This window comes from Cryptomeria japonica, chromosome 1 (genome assembly GCF_030272615.1).
Source record: "Cryptomeria japonica chromosome 1, Sugi_1.0, whole genome shotgun sequence".
Classification (NCBI taxonomy): domain Eukaryota; kingdom Viridiplantae; phylum Streptophyta; class Pinopsida; order Cupressales; family Cupressaceae; genus Cryptomeria; species Cryptomeria japonica.
Window position 1 is genome coordinate 510,612,338 of NC_081405.1, and position 16,568 is coordinate 510,628,905.

Here is a 16,568-nt window from a genome sequence, read left to right on the forward strand (position 1 = left end):
CTAAATAATGCACACTTCAACAAACTGCCATACAACTGATTATCTCTCAAGCACTGCAATACCTATCTCAAGTGCTCCTCGTATTCCTCATTATGAGAATATATCAATATATCATCAAAGATCACAATCACAAACTGGTTAAGGAAAGTGTAGAATACCCCCTTCATGAGACTCATGAATGCAGATGGAGCATTTGTAAGACCCAATGGAACCATTGTGAGCTCATAGTGGCCATACCTAGTACAAAAAGAAGTCTTGTGGATATCGCTCTCCACTATCCTCAACTGACGGTACCCTAATTTCAGATCTATCTTTGAAAATACCTTGGCACCCTGTATCTGATCAAAGATATCATTGATCCTAGGCAATGGGTACTAGTTCTTAATGGTTACTTTGTTCAATTTTTGCTAATCCATACATAATCATAGGGATCCATCCTTCTTCTTTATGAAGATAACTGGTGCGCCCCAAGGGAAGACACTAGGATGAATGTTCCCTTTCTCTAAAAGTTCCTCAAGTTGAATCTTGAGCTCATTAAGCTCATTAGTGGTCATCCTATATGGTGCTCTTGAAATTGGGTCAGCTCTTGGTACAAGATCTATGTGAAAATCAATCTCTCTATGAGGTGGCATACCAGGTAGCTCAAAAGGAAACATGTCTACAAATCCCTTAAGAATAGGATGATCATCAAGTGAAGGTTCTTTCTCATCCTCTTCTTCTCTATCAATAATGGTGATGGAAAATAATTGACATCCCTTTCGTATCCTTCACTTAAGCTACATAGTGGAAATCATACGAAGTGATACGGGTCTTTGAACCCATGAAATTACCATGGAAGTACTATGATCATCCACACACTCGATATTTTTCTGTCGACAATCCATCTTGGCTCTGTGGGTGTATATCCAATCCATGCCAAGAACAATGCCATAAGATCCTAGTGGTGTGAATCAAAGGTCTACTATGGTGGTTGTACTTCCAATCTGAAGCTGACAATCCCTAACCATTGATTCAATGGACACTCTAGCTCCTGAAGCTAACTCCACTTCCCAACTAACGTCTTTGCTAGTTGCCACTAGTCCTCAATGCTCCACAACCAATAGAGATATAAAAGAATCTATAGCTCTTGAATCAAATAGGATAGTAACACCACTATCTCTGATCATACCTATGGCCTAATGCTCAGCTTCGTGATTGTCAATCACTGTGAAAACTCTGTGGGACTTACCCATGTCCCCAACTATAGGTTCCGAACTTTCCATATGTTGACTACCTACCACCTGTCCATGTGGACACTCTCTTTCCATGTGTCCCATGGCCCCAAAAGTGAAACAAGCACCACATGTCTGAAACTGAACACCTTGTGGCCTAGAATATGTCTATCCTCCTGTCCTGCTCGATCCACTGTAACCACCCCTGGTGGACTGTTGAGTCTGAGTCAGAGGTGTGTATGGAACTTGTGGTCATTGATCGCACCTAGGACCCTATGTCTGCCATTGCTTGGGTTTAAATCCCTGCTCTCCCTGTGGAGGTCTTTGCCTCTGATTTTGATGTGGCTGCTGTAGAGGAGGAGGGGTTTTGAAGGATCCCGATGAATGTTTGTGATTACCCTTCAAGTGGAGTTTTTGAAACCCAAAAGACTGAGGTGCAGGGTTTTGGTTCTGAAACCAATCTCACATGTCCTTAGGTCTACCCTGAATCTCCTCTAATAACAAGACCTTTTCCATGACAACCTGAAGGCTTCTTGGAGCTTCCATCCGGACTAGTCCTGCTATTCCTACATTCAATCCTCTAATAAACTGGTTAACGAGTAGCTTCTTGTCCTTCATGTAGTCTACATAGGGTAGGAGATTAAATAATTTGCTCTCATACTATGACACTGAGATCCCCTTTTGCTGAAGGTCATGAAACTCATCCATTTTGTACTGCCTAAAGTTCTCTGATAGGTATCTGTCCTTGAACCTCTACATAAAAGTGTTCCAAGTGACAGTGTGTACAACTATGTCGTTCTTATATTCCTCTTGCCTCCACCATGTGGAAGCTGTCCCTCTCAAAAGGTGAATAGCAAATTGTACCTTTAGATTCCTCTCAAAGGGACGCAATCTAAAACACCTTTCTAGACTCAAAAGCCAAGACTCAGCTTCAAACCCATTGGTAGATCCTACAAATGATGGTGGCTATAGATGTAAAAGTTCTCTGATTTGATCCTCGGGATCATGGGGTGCTCTCTCTATAATCATAGATGCCACAACTGGAGGTGGCTCAGGTTGATGGACTAATCTTGGATCATTCTCTGCCTAACGCTCTATATGGCTAGGAGGTGGACTCCTGCTCCACTCCCTAGCTGCTGATCTATGACTCTTAGAAATTTGATGTTCTACCTAATGACCTACTGCTAGAAGCCTATCCTAAACTATTCTTATCAGGTTCTGAAGTGCAACCAAAATGTCTCGGTTAGGATCAATAGGTTGTCTACGAGGATCTTCTTGATTCCCTTCTAGAATTGACTCTTCCCGCACAATGCCTTCGCGTGCCATGCGAGAACATTTTGGACCCCTACCACATCTACGAGTTTGTCACGTAGTTGGAGGCATCCTACATGAGCAATAAAATTAAATATAAATTTAAAAATAAAATAATAATTAAAGCGAAACATAATGGAGAAAGGTTCATAGTTTTGGAAACCTTGCTGTGATACCAAAATGTCATGCCCAAACTTTTGGGCAAAAACACAACAAGAATTTTTTTTAATAACACTATAATACTTGATGATCTAAGTTCAAAAGATGTGATAACTTAATTTGTTTCACTAAAATATATCTTAGGTGACCTTAAGAATGGGTTTCTAAAGTGAGCAAAACATTTTAAATTTAACTAGAAGACTTAGGTCTTATCTCAAACTCTTAAGCGATTTAATAATTAAATTAGATTTTAATTTATGTAACAATTATAATAATTCCCATTATCTAAAGCAGAATAAATTAATTTTATAAAGACAATTCCATTTTAATATTAAATAAACTCGCCCAAAGATCCAAAAATTTTAATTACATTTTATTTTCTTATAATATTTAAATAATCCAAAATCAATTAAATTAACATTAATACAAATTACTTGTACTAATATTAATTATTTAACTAAGTAAAGAAATATAAAGTTTCCAAATCGTTGTTAAATTAACTAATCCATTAATAGTGTTGCCTACAAAATATATTTTTCATTATTGATTTTAGGTCCTCTAATAGATTTAAATAATCATTCACAATAGAAATACCCCCATAGGGATTAAATAAACATTGTAATTAAAATACCCATTAATGAGAGTTCTTAGAAAATTTGTATATATAAATATATGGTTATTCACACAAGAAAATATAACTTCATTTATTCTATTATACTTTATCACTCAACACCAAAATAGAAAAACCTCTTATATAAAAATGAATCTCCATAAGCTATTATAAAATAACTTATTAACAATGGGGGAATTTCCCCCCATATTTTTACTTTATAAATCAAAACCCTTCTTTAGTATTTTAATCATGTGGGGATAGCCCTATTTAGGGTTTCCCTTTTTACTTTAAAACATACTATCTATTTGTTTCTTAATCTCCTTCTTCCATATTTTTAATCCCTAGCCCTAATTCGGGTTAGGGTATTTATTCTAAATGTTATGTTTTGTTGCAGGGACTAGTTTATGCCATGGCAACGAAGGGTTTATGGAGGTAGACAAAGAGGGGAAGTGGAGGACAAGGCCCACACTGTGGTTAACCATAGTGGTGGCCAAGTTGTCCACTGTGGTTAACCCACAGTGGCGGCCGAGCCTCCACTGCGGGCTACCCTCAAAGTGGCGAAGGGTATATACTCTTAGTCTAAATATGAAGTTTACAGGATGTATTTTATTTAACAACAACATTGTCTATTACAATATATTTTTAACAACAACTTAGTTTATAGGCAAGCATTATATATATATTTCTTTTACTGTGTTATTTCCAGATTTGCATGTTATAGCAACATTAAAATAATTTACATGTAATGTGTAGATATAAATATATCAACATACATTTACTATGCAAATGTAATTTCTAGAATAGATTATATTACACATGATTTGATATATAAGTAAAGTATTTGAAAGTGTATGCATATATTTATATTTTCTCAAAGATGGACTCATTGAATATTTCCAAAATAGTTTTCTAATGGCATTAATCTTTAAAAAAAAAAACTAACTAACCAACAATATAACTACATGCAAATAATGAATACACACAAATTAAAATATGGAGATCCTTTTCTATAATCTCTTTCTTTCTTAACTAGAAATCAACAAGCAAAGGAAATAAAATTGAATATAATGAAATAAAAGTATTTCCCCTTTTGTTTTTAAATAAAAAACTAACCTTCATTATCATGTATGTTTAACCTTTTTTATTCATTGACAAAAATAATTAACCAACAATCATAATGCACTTTTTCAACAACAAATAGGTATAATATTTGAATGCTTCTTTGATTTCAAAGTAATGAATAAACAACAAAAGTAAATACAACTTCTTTTGTTTCTACATCCACTTTACAATAATAATAAATTTACAAATCTCAAGCCTCTCTTTTGTTTTACAAGAATAAGGAGCTTTGACACAACACTTCTTTTCAGAATTCCAAATAAATCTAATAGGAGACCTGCAAATGAACTTGGATTTTCTCCATCCTTTATCCCAAATGTAAACCTACAAACAAAACTTATAGGTAGTGACCATGGAGGCTCACCTTCCAACTTAGGCTTACAAGAAGCCACCCCCGAGCTAGGAGAACCAAGGCTAAACGGGTTACAAACAAACTCATCAATACATGCAAGAAAAACTTAAACAAAACATAAACTCCCAACCCAAGGATTCACATTGTCACTATGTGACTAATTTTGTGGGGTGAAGGTGGACCAAACACCTAGAGGAGATATGCATGAAAAGAGAAACAAACGCCTTCATAAGGCTACCAAAATACAACCAACTCAAGGTCACATACTTGACCCAAAAACTTCCTTTATGACCCCCATGGCTTACAAGCCCAAAACTCCCCTTATGACGCCCTTTTTACATAAGCATAAAATAATGCAGCAAGGGTCCCATAACCCTTGTGGATCTCTCTCTTCCAAGAAGAGAGTCTCTACACTCTTAGGCTGTCAAGAAACCCTTCACCCCAAGGCTACTCTTCTCACAAGGGTGAGTATGGCCTTGAAACACCCATATCACAAAAATAACACAAGGACAATCACAAAGAAGGATTTCAACAACCAACACCTTAAATCACATATACAACAAAATCTAATACAAAAACAATTTTCCTTCACATATAACAATGGTAATAAAAATGGATGGAAGAACACTACCAACCTTTGATCCTACAAATGGTATGAGGGATGGTTGTAGAAGAGCTGCCCAATCCACTAGTGTTTTCTTCTCAAAAACCAAAAATGCATCTCCTATCCCAAATTTTCAAAACAACTCTAAGTTTCCAAGATTGGAGAGTGGGTGATCAAGATCCTAAGTTTCAATCCCTTCCCTAAGTAAGGTCTCCTCACACTTTCCAACTTAAAGGATGTGAGATCCCATAGGTTGGTCTTCCCAACCTCTTACATGGTTTCTAAAAATGGAAATTGAAAAAGGTAAGAGAAAGTGGGGAGAAACAACTATCACTCAAATGGAAGTTTGTCTAACTAAGGAGAAATCCTCAAAAGTTGAATTTTCGTCCATCTTGGAAAACCCACATTTGAGGTGACTTGACAGTCGCATGTGAGTGGTCACATGGTTAAAATTTACCTTTACCCATAGATATATCATATGGGCCTTCAAAAGTGCCCTAAACCTTACTTTAGGAGTTAGTTTGACCCTCCAGAACCCTACCTAAAGTTTGTCTACGGGTCAAACCTAAGTTGACCAAACTATGACTCTCTAACCAAGACTATTTTGGGACCACAACAAGATATTTGAATAATACATTGGCTACACAAATTCCCTCCAAAGGGCATGTCATTGCGAACTCACATCACAACACAAGTCTCAAGTGACACCATAAAATACACATCACTATAATACACTTGACATGTCCTTTTTTTTGGAATTAACAAAATTAACAAATACAAATTGAACACACATTCAAGCATTGATATTTATGAATATAAACACATCACATATGAGGTGTTGTCTTTCCAAATAGACAACACTTGGCTTTACTAATGCACATAGGTTTAGTTTGATTCTCCGAATAGTTTCCATGGTCACATGGATTAGTTTTCCTCCACATCTCATTTTGCACATTAGTAATCTCAAATAATCACATGCAATATTAATATATGAAAAGAATACAAATTAGACACTTTGCATACAATTTACATCATAACAATCAAATTATCAATTATCCAATAGAATCCACATGAAATAATTTACTCATTGGCATCATCATAATCATCATGAAATTCAATCATTTGTAAGGCATGCATCTATGTTTTCTAATATCATAAATGAAGTACTACAAATCATAAATAGATGACATACATCATATCAATGTTATCCAATCACTAGATCATATAGAATCTATATCCATAATGTATCAAAATAAATTATCAATAATAGGTCCAACATGAAAAATAACTGCAATGCTATGACAACTTGGGGTAGGGCCTCACAAAGACTTCTAATCATAATAGCTAAGAAACATTGTAGGCAACATGGTCACATTGAAGGGGGCATGATTATAGTCCATTGGTAAGTTGTTTATTATATCATTTTAACAATTTTTTTTTGATAGATATTTGGCCAAAGCCAATGAGGTGTACATACCTTACCCCCTTTGGGATTTGAACTTCTGACCTCTGTTTTAAGAACACAAGTTATTTACCACTAGGAAAACTTAGGTTGTACATCATTTTAATGATTTATATACATAATAAATCACTTGATGATGAGATCATGATAATGGTTTATTTATGTCGATCATTTTTATATAGGTGGATCACCCTAGGGCACATGATATGGACTGCCACAACTTAGAGAATGTGGTTTTCCAAGTGGAGGAACATGGAGGTGTGAATATCGAAGTTGAAGATAATGATCCTATGGAAGAAGATGATCATGTGCCAGAAAACATAATTGAAGATGATGGTACAGATACATTGATCCACGACACATTTAGTGCTAGAGCAACTGATCATGATGACTTTGATGTTGTTCATGATGTACCTCTACTTGAGAGGGCATATGAGCCCCTTTACGAAGGCTCCCAAACAATTCTTCTCTTTTCTGTATTGTTATTGGTTAACTTGAAGGTTATGAACAATTTATCCAACATAACAATCTCACGTATGTTAAGGTATTTCATATATGTCATCTTTTTTCATCTATTTTTGTTGTTATTTCATTATAGTTAATAAAGGGTGAAACATGCACCATTAAGATTCTTTATATTAAAAAATTATATTTTTGGTTGTAGATTGATAGGTGAGTTTTTGTTACCACCATCAAATATTCTACCTTGCTCATACCGAGAATTATTTGCCATTATGAAAGATATTGGAATGGAGTATCAAACAATAGATTCATGTCCCAATGATCATATTATATATCATAAACAACATGAATTTGCAATAGAATTCCTTTAATGTCATATGAGTAGATATCAAATAGGTCAACTAACAAAAAACATGCCTCGCAAGGTTGTTCGTTATATTCCCATTATTCCACATTAGCAACGATTATTTAGGTGCAAAAGCTTGGCACAATTTATGGATTACCATGCATGCAATAGAAGTCGATATGACATTATTTGAATGCCTACGGATGGTTTTGCATTTATGGACATAGACGAAAAGTGGTCACACTTTAAAGAAGAACCTCGTAATCTCAGGATTTCATTGGCAGCGGACGGTGTCAATCCATTTGGAGAGCTGAGATCTACTTACTCGGTGTGGCCTATTTTTGTTATCAACAATATCATTCCTCCATGGATGTCAGTAAAGAGGGGGCACATAATGTTGGAAATGATTTTTATAGGTATTTTTTCATTTAATATTCATCCACATTAAATTATAAATATTGCAGCAAAATGGTCATAATAATTATGTAATATTTTTGTTCATTCAACTAAGTACCAAGTTAAAGATATGAATGTATATATTGAGCCTCTTATCGACGAGTTGCTAGAGTTATGGAATGGTGTCACTATGTATGACATCTCTAGACCAATAGGACAAAGACAATTTCATTTCCATGCAATGCTTGTATGGACAATTCATGAATGCCCTAGGGCTAGAACATTTTTTTAGTATGATGCGAAGAAAACTTGTGATTCTGGAATAAGTGCAGTATTTTAGGTGACTAATGTTTCATCTAGAAGCAACATACATCTGCGAGTCTCAGAAAATCGATACTATGGGATTTTGGATGATATACTTGAGTGTGACTTTAGTTCCTTCAAATTAGTTCTTTTTGTTGTCCAATGGTACAGGCTACGATTGAATGAAAATGATTCTGACAGAACTATTATTGAACATGATAATGAATTTACAATGGTTAATACACGGTCGTTTGAGTGAGCTGGAAATGAGCCCTATGTTCTTCCAAGCCAATGTGAGCAGGTATTTTATTCAGAGGTTCCTCATAAACCAGGTTGGTCATTTTTTGTTAGACATGATCCAAGAGGAAGGCTGGTAGAGTATAATGTGATGGAAGGATAAGATACCGAAGAAGTAGAAGATGATCACGATCGACAGTTAGTTGATGATGTTCCTGACAGAAATGTTCATGAAGAAGAACAAGATGATGATGATGATGATGGGTTGGATGAAGAAGAAGATAAATGACATAAATAAAATGTATTGGTATGCGATTAGAATATTATCTATTTGATATTGATTTCTTGATAGAAATTTATTTCACTTATATATATGGTCACATAATTAATTCGTTGTGTTTTGAATTCTTATGTCATTACATAATTTATTCAAGATGTCCTAATAGTAGAACCATGCCACCCATAGGAGATGGAGACAGATAGAGTGTTGGATAGCCCTCATTTTATTTTAGAGCATGTAGACCATGGTGATAAAGTTGAGTATGATCTAGGTAGATAATATTAGGAACGTGATGGGGCCCCACTAGGTAAAGATGACCACTGTTATTATTTTAAACAAATTTAATTGCAATTGGTGTATTGATTAATGTAACATTTTGTGTTTCAACTCCAGAGGATTTAGAGGGTGTTCAGGATGTTGAGGATGAGGCTAGACAAAATGATCAGGAAGATGGTGTGGCCCCATCAGGTAAAGAGTACCCCTGCAATTTTCTTTTAATTAATGGAATACCTATAGCAATAATAATAAAACTCATGAATTTAACCCATTTCTTTGTTATTGCAGCGGACCCCTTTTGCATACACATCCTCATTGTGAGTATAGGACTAGGCATACATTAACTAGATCACAAGCACATGACAGAAGAACTGAAGAGGGGACAAATGATGATGACAATGATAGTCCACATAGTCTTTACCTCCAAGCTTCAAAAAGAAAGAAAACAAAAATGATTGTAATCTTATTATATGTTAACAACTGGATTTTATGTGTTAATGAATTTAATTATGAGTTAATGAATGTTGATGAATGCTACTTGTTAATGAATGATATGTGTTAATGAATGTTGATGAATGTTACATGTTAATGAATGTTATGTGTTAATGAATTCTATGTGATAATGAATGAATGTTATGTTTCATTAATGGATGAAATAATGTTAGAAATTAACGAAGAATTTAGAGTGATATTAGGGGGGGGGGGAGGAGGGGCCAAATGAGCTTCCACCTTCACATGGTTGGCCCTGTTAAGTAGATAATATTAAACTATTCTTGAAACAAAGAGAAGCTCAATAAAGTAATGCACTTTTCAATTTTCATTATGCTCCAATGTTTATCTTATTGATTCTAAGCATCTTGTTTGCAGGTTACGTATTCAGTATTGCAGGTTGTGATCATGGTTCTACGAGATAGTTCCCCATTACAAGTGAATACATGCCTCATTGGTTTTGTGAGTTTATTTTGTTCTAGAATAGACATACTTTCTTTGTTCATTTCTTAAATTTTGTCCATTTTGTTTTAGAATAGACACTACCTGATTTTGTTCATTCATTGTTCATTTGAGTTTATTTTGGGTCGAATTTGAAGAAAGAGCATGCATAAAAAGAGGTGGAACTCCTGGAAACTGACTATTAAACTAAGTTATTGATTCTTCTCTAAAACCCCTAGATCCTAATTCTGATTCTTCTTGGGTCCTAGTTCAAGCCTGATTCCCCTTCGATTCCTCCAAGGTCCTTCTTAGGTGGCTAGGTCCTTAGTGATTATTCATCATTTGTTGTGCCTAATTTTGGGGCAAATTGATAAAGTAAGTGTTGGCTGCAAATTGTAGAATTTAAATTGCCATCTCATATATGTTGCAACCTTTTGTAAGGGGTGTGATATGACCCAAAATGATATTCAAATTGCGATTGTAATAAATACAAAGCCTGTCATCATTGGTGCAATCTGATATTTATTTCTATTTTTGTTGATTTCTTCATACTGTCATAAGGATGTGAAATTGCTATTAGTGATTTCTTATTGGTCAATTGGTTATCATATTGATTAATAATCAGCTTTGAGATCTTCCAATAGTTATAGTGACATTATTTATCACTAGATTTTTTCGTCCTACTATCTTGATGACTAGATCTGGTATTGTCAATATTTTACTAAGGGTTTGAAGACCTAATTGAGCATCATTAATCAAATAAGTTTCTGCATCTATGCATTTCATTGCATGCGTGTTTACTTTGATTTCATTTCAATCTGTCATAAACTAAATAAATTCAAGATTACATTTTCTCTCAACTTCATTTATATCATGAGTAGATTTTATGTCATATATATGTATGTGTGTGTGTACGGACGTACACGTACCCATACCTAAGGATTTTGTTTTTGCCGATTCCGTATCCATATGTGTACCCGAATCGGTAACTTAGCTGTTAAATTATCTAAAATCCATCTTGTCTCATGTATGACCTATGAGGGGCTTCTAACTAATGTAGAATAGATGAAATTATCCTCAAAACTCCACCTTTTCAGGCCTCAAATTGATGATGAACTTAGAAATCGACATTTTCTCTAAAAACTAATGCCTGGACTGATGAATGATACTAAGAACTTGTATTCTAACTTGAAGTTCAATTAACTAAAACTCCCACCCTTTAGTAATTTCCATGTGCATGTTTATGGTAGTCCAATCTACTAAATAATACGATCATGACTGCACTTTCATTTCTCATAGAAGGTGATCATATCTCCATGTTGCATTGTCTAATCTCAAACTTACTATCACATGCCTCTGTATTTAGAACCTGATTTCTATCACAATCCTTATTCTTCACTCCTCATTACTGGTCTGCAACACTATATTACCATTGTATTGAGCCTTTGTGCATGCCTTATGACTATTACATCTTTGAATGCCTTTGAGTTCTTTTTTTTCTTTGATAGACTTGATCTTCTTATCTCTCTATTGCTGTACTTTGTCTTTGATTTTCTTTGTGACAAGGCTTTTATGGACTATAATTGGTATTGATGGAATCACCTTGTATTGCCCTTAAGTTTGGGGCCTTGAAATGGAGTGTACGCCTTATGATGGCACTGTCTACTTTGTGTTCTACAATATTCTCATGTCTCCAACTCAGATGATTATCTTTTATGACTAGATATATCTTTGTAAGTGCTTTCTTTGTTAATCATTATCTCCTTGAGTTGTGTATGCCTAATATTGAAATATTGTTCTTGATAGTCTTGCTTCTCACTATTTTGTAGAGTTTTCCTTAGGCATGTGCACTATCACATGTTGCCCTTTAAACAAGGTCTAGGACTATACCTAACCCTACACTGTTATCCATGATTGCATACTGAGTTCTAGGTCTCTATCTTTATAATATCCTCCTTTAATAGTATTTTTAAACATCAATATGACTATCTGCATGACTATTTATGAATGCTTTATCTACTGGTTGCAAGACATTTTTGGCATTTCCTATTATGATTCCTTATGATAAGTCTTCTCATGCATTCTTCTAGCTATTTCATCTTTATCTTCCTGATAATGAAGTACCTTATGTGCTTAATCCTTTGTAAGATCACTGATATTAATTCTGCTGATATTATTCCTTTGTAATCAGCAAAAGTCAACCCGATGGTAACACCGACAAGTAGAAGCATGTGATCGAGATAGCATACCATTTAAGTCCATCGACAAAACACACACTAGCGACAATGGAGAAATATTGTCTTGCTGATAGCCGATGAGGATATCGACACAACTTATCTCGATGGACACTGGAAAAAAGTAAAATGCATTGGCAAAGGTTATGACGATAAAGGGTCATCGGTGTAGACAAAAGCAGTCGAGATTTTTTTTTTTTTTTTTTTTAATGTTGGGGAAGGTCAGAATTCCGACGAACACCACTTGACAATCGATGATGTTTCCATACCTGCGATGACAAAAATGTCACAAGATGTAGCCTCTTCCGTCATCTTAATTGTCGAAACTCCGACATCTCCTTGAAGATGGTCCATCGATAGAACACACACTAGCGACAATGGAGAAATCATGTATTGCCGATAGATGATGAGGCTATCGGTAAGACTTATCCTGATGGAAACTGGCAAAGAAAAATGCATCGACAAAGGTTACGATGTTAAAGGGTCATTGGCAAAGGTTACTATGATAAAGGATGCAACGAGGTCAAAATTTTGATGTCTCCTCGTGAAACAAACATGCCTCCTAGCTGTAATGGAGAAATCTTGTCTTGCCAATAGCCGATGAGGCTATCACTAAGACTTATCCAGATGGACAATACCAAAGTAAAATGCATCGGCAAAGGTTACGACAATAAATAAAGGGTCATAAAAAAAGGTTACAATAATAAAGGATGCAACGAGGTTGAAATTTCGATGTCTCCTTGTCAAAAAAAATGCTGTGGGTGCACAAAATTTTTTGACGTGAATCCTGTCATCAGAATCACCGACAAAAAAATAGCGACAAACAAATATGTTAGAATTTCGATGTTTAGTTGTCTGAGTTTTGATGAACGGTCGTCAGAAAACTTCTCCAAATGTACTAGTGTGCCATGCTTGAATGGTGTGAGTTATTCTGATTTTTGCTTATAGATGCTAACTCGGAGATAGGAATTATAGTTTTAGTCTTGTAAAATGTGGTTAAATAAAGTTCTCTTGAAGATATTTTAAGGATTTAGCATGCTTATTGTAAATAGTAAGAGTTTCGTGACCTATTTTATCTCTTATGTAATGCATTCACTTGAATAATTGAAGTATAGTAAGGAAACTCTTGTTGTCATTATCTTACTTTGGGATAGGAAATGTTTGAATTAAGAAGTTTTGGGTTAATGTGTGTATGCTTTCAACTTAACCCTTCATGACTTCCAAGAGTAAGTTGAGCCCAAGGGGGCGAGGATGTAGTGCCCCTCCCCGATTCATCTTGTCTTTTTGTACATCAAAGAAATATATTGATCTAGCTTAGTCTGTTGGTGTTGGAAATAAGCCACACCCGGACCGATGATGGACTGGTCAGAGAGGGGCTAGTAGCTCAGTGGTAGAGCACTCCACTAGTGTATGGAAGGTCCTAGGTTCGAGTCCTAGTTGGACCATGTCTCAACATGGTATCAGAGCTAGGTCCAGGATAGGAGCCCCAAGCACACAGGAGGTGTGGCTTAAGGGGGGGTGTTAGTGTTGGAAATAAGCCACACCCGAACCGATGATGGACTGGTCCAAGAGGGGCCAATATTTCAGTGGTAGAGCACTCCAGTAGCATATGAAAGGTCCTAAGTTCGAGTCCTAGTTGGTCCATGTCTCAACATAGTCTACTTTATGATGATTTGATGGTATCATGTTATGTACTAATCCTATTTTATGATTGTATTGGATATGATGATGGATCTAGAATTGATCGTTATTCATGATGGATCATATTGCTTATGGGATTTTGATGACACTATGATTACGCTAACCCTACTCTATGATTATGATGACTGAGTTGATGCTACAACGTTTGTGATTATCTTCTAGTGTCTTCGTGATTAGAGACGATGCCATACCACTTATTGTGAGCATAATATGACGTTGCGATTCTCTATCAATTGCTTGATCATTTATGATGTATATGTGTTGTATATATTGTATTGGGTTTAGTGGTGGATGCACGATTGCTGGTACTAGACATCGACTCCACCTGGTCTCATAGGTCTAAGTGTGTCTTTATCCCAATGGCAAGTTGTTGGAGATGACATGTGTTGCCCTCTCATACTCTAGGCTTAAGTTGATACCCTTGTCAATTAGTGTCCTGGCTTGAGTCGTTGGTCTGCGTAATGTGGTATGTTGTTCAACCTTATGTTAGGCTGCCTTGTGAGTTTGCGATTATTTGTTAATTAATAATTAATCGATTTACATAGTTTACAAATATTAGATCAAATCAATGGATGACATTAATATTTAATATTAATGTCTGATTATTATTATTGCTGAAGAATTATTATTCATTAATGTTTATTTTATGGATTTATATTTTATTGGTTATTTGGAATTATAGAAATTCATTAATCAAATTACTGCAACTAGCCATTGGCGTAAATTATTAAATAATGGTTAGTGTAAAGCGGAAAATCGCTGTCGAACCCCAGTTGGTCTCCCCTCTTCCAACTCCGAGGAGAGAGAAGGGAGGTTCGCTAGGATTCGATGGGTTTTCACTTAGGGGGAAGACTTTACATTCAAAAGAGGGGTTGAAACTCATAAGATCCAATCCCACACAAGGTAAGATTGGATGCTAGATGAATTTCAAGGGTTTGGAAAGCAAAGCTACCCTCTTTTGTAAAGAATGTTGATTAAGGAAATTAAGCTAAGAATGCATAGAAAGTCATAAAGATTCGCTTATAAACTGATTTTAGGTTATAGGATGAAGCTGCGGACCTGGAATTAGCAGTAAAATGTCGATACGGCGCTGTCCTGCAAATTTGAGCAAAAGTTGTTGGGACGATGGCGCCCGGCGCCACGGTCCTCCGAAAAATCCGCGAAACGAAGGGGGATCAGTTCGTCTCTGCACAAGGATTCCAGATCTTCAATCTTAGCCGCATACCTGCAACCTACACACAGAAAAGCGAAGACGATGGGGGGTTAGGGATTAGGGGTTTGCCTTTAGGTCAAACCCCGGTTTTGGAATTAACCAAGAAATGAGCAAGAGCTATAAATGTAAATGACTGTAATGTAAAACAAGTACTAATACCTTGTTCTAAGGATGTTTGTATCCTTATGTGCAAAGGTTTAGATGTTGTATGTTGTAGTATGTAGCATGTAATAAGTGATCTCCTCTTCAATGGTTGAATCCTTGACTTGAATGCAACACTTAGCCTTGAATGGAGACTTGAAATGATCAATTGCTTGAATGCTTGAATGCTTGAGTATAGTTTCCACGCCTTTTCCATCATATCGAATGAGAGAGGAAAATGTAGTTTATATACTTGTCAATTAGGGCTGATAGACTGATTTTCCCGACCTTAGGCCTACCAGGGAAGTATATTTCCAAATTGCAATCAAAAAGACCCGATACCACTTAGGAAACCGGGCCCAAAATAGGACCCAGGGACCAGGGCACTGGGCGCCATGGTCCTGGAGGACCAGGGCACTGGGCGCCTTGGTCCTGAGGGACCAGGGCGCTGGGCACTCTGGTCCCACCTCCGGGACAGCGGGGTGCAAAGGAGGTTCAGGCCAGGGTGCATGAAAAATGCAGTTTTCAATGTCGTGAGCAAGTTTTGGGGCCTCCATTCAGGTTGCGTGTTGCGTCGCCATCGTGAAGACCGAAATGCAGTCGAAATTGCAAGTGTCGCAATTTTAGGACGCTACATTTAGCCCCCACTTTAGCGGGAGTATGTATGCTCATACTTCCGGTAAAGTACAAGGAAACAACATTGAAAGACTTTCACCACGTCAAGGAGGCAAGACACACCAAGCCCCTAGTGGACTAAGGATCTTACGACTTCGATTGACAAAGTAAAAGGGAAGATCATGAGGGAGAACCATGACTGTCAGTAGTAAGGTTCCCTCACTATGAGTCATGAAAAAAGAAATACCAAAAATTTTCAAGACAAAGCTAAGTTTGCCAAGAAATTTTCAAGTATCTTTGAAAGGATAGACAGGGTGTATGCCCCCCTACGTTAAAGCGATCGCACACGCCTCAACGGGGGTGATTGTTTTAACGTAGTGATACACATAGGAAACGAGAAAGGAAAGGAGCACGTTACCACAAGGATTTAGCCCCCAAGTGTGAGATAAACCCAAGGATAATGAACACAAACACAAAGCACGAGGTGACTTCGCTTTCCTCGGGGTCAGTATGCTGTATGATAAGTCATGTATATATCATATGTATGTATGCATAATTGTTCTTCATTCCCCAATCAAGGAAGGTCACCTAGAAGAAGGGAAC

At 36.3% G+C, this 16,568-nt stretch overlaps 1 non-coding gene across 1 annotated transcript; it reads left to right on the top strand.

Annotated features, from left to right (window-relative positions):
- The first annotated feature begins 13,668 nt into the window (after window positions 1-13,668).
- Window positions 13,669-13,740, top strand: TRNAT-AGU (transfer RNA threonine (anticodon AGU)). Its single transcript has one exon. It is a non-coding gene; the product is annotated as a tRNA-Thr (tRNA).
- Window positions 13,741-16,568: the final 2,828 nt, after the last annotated feature.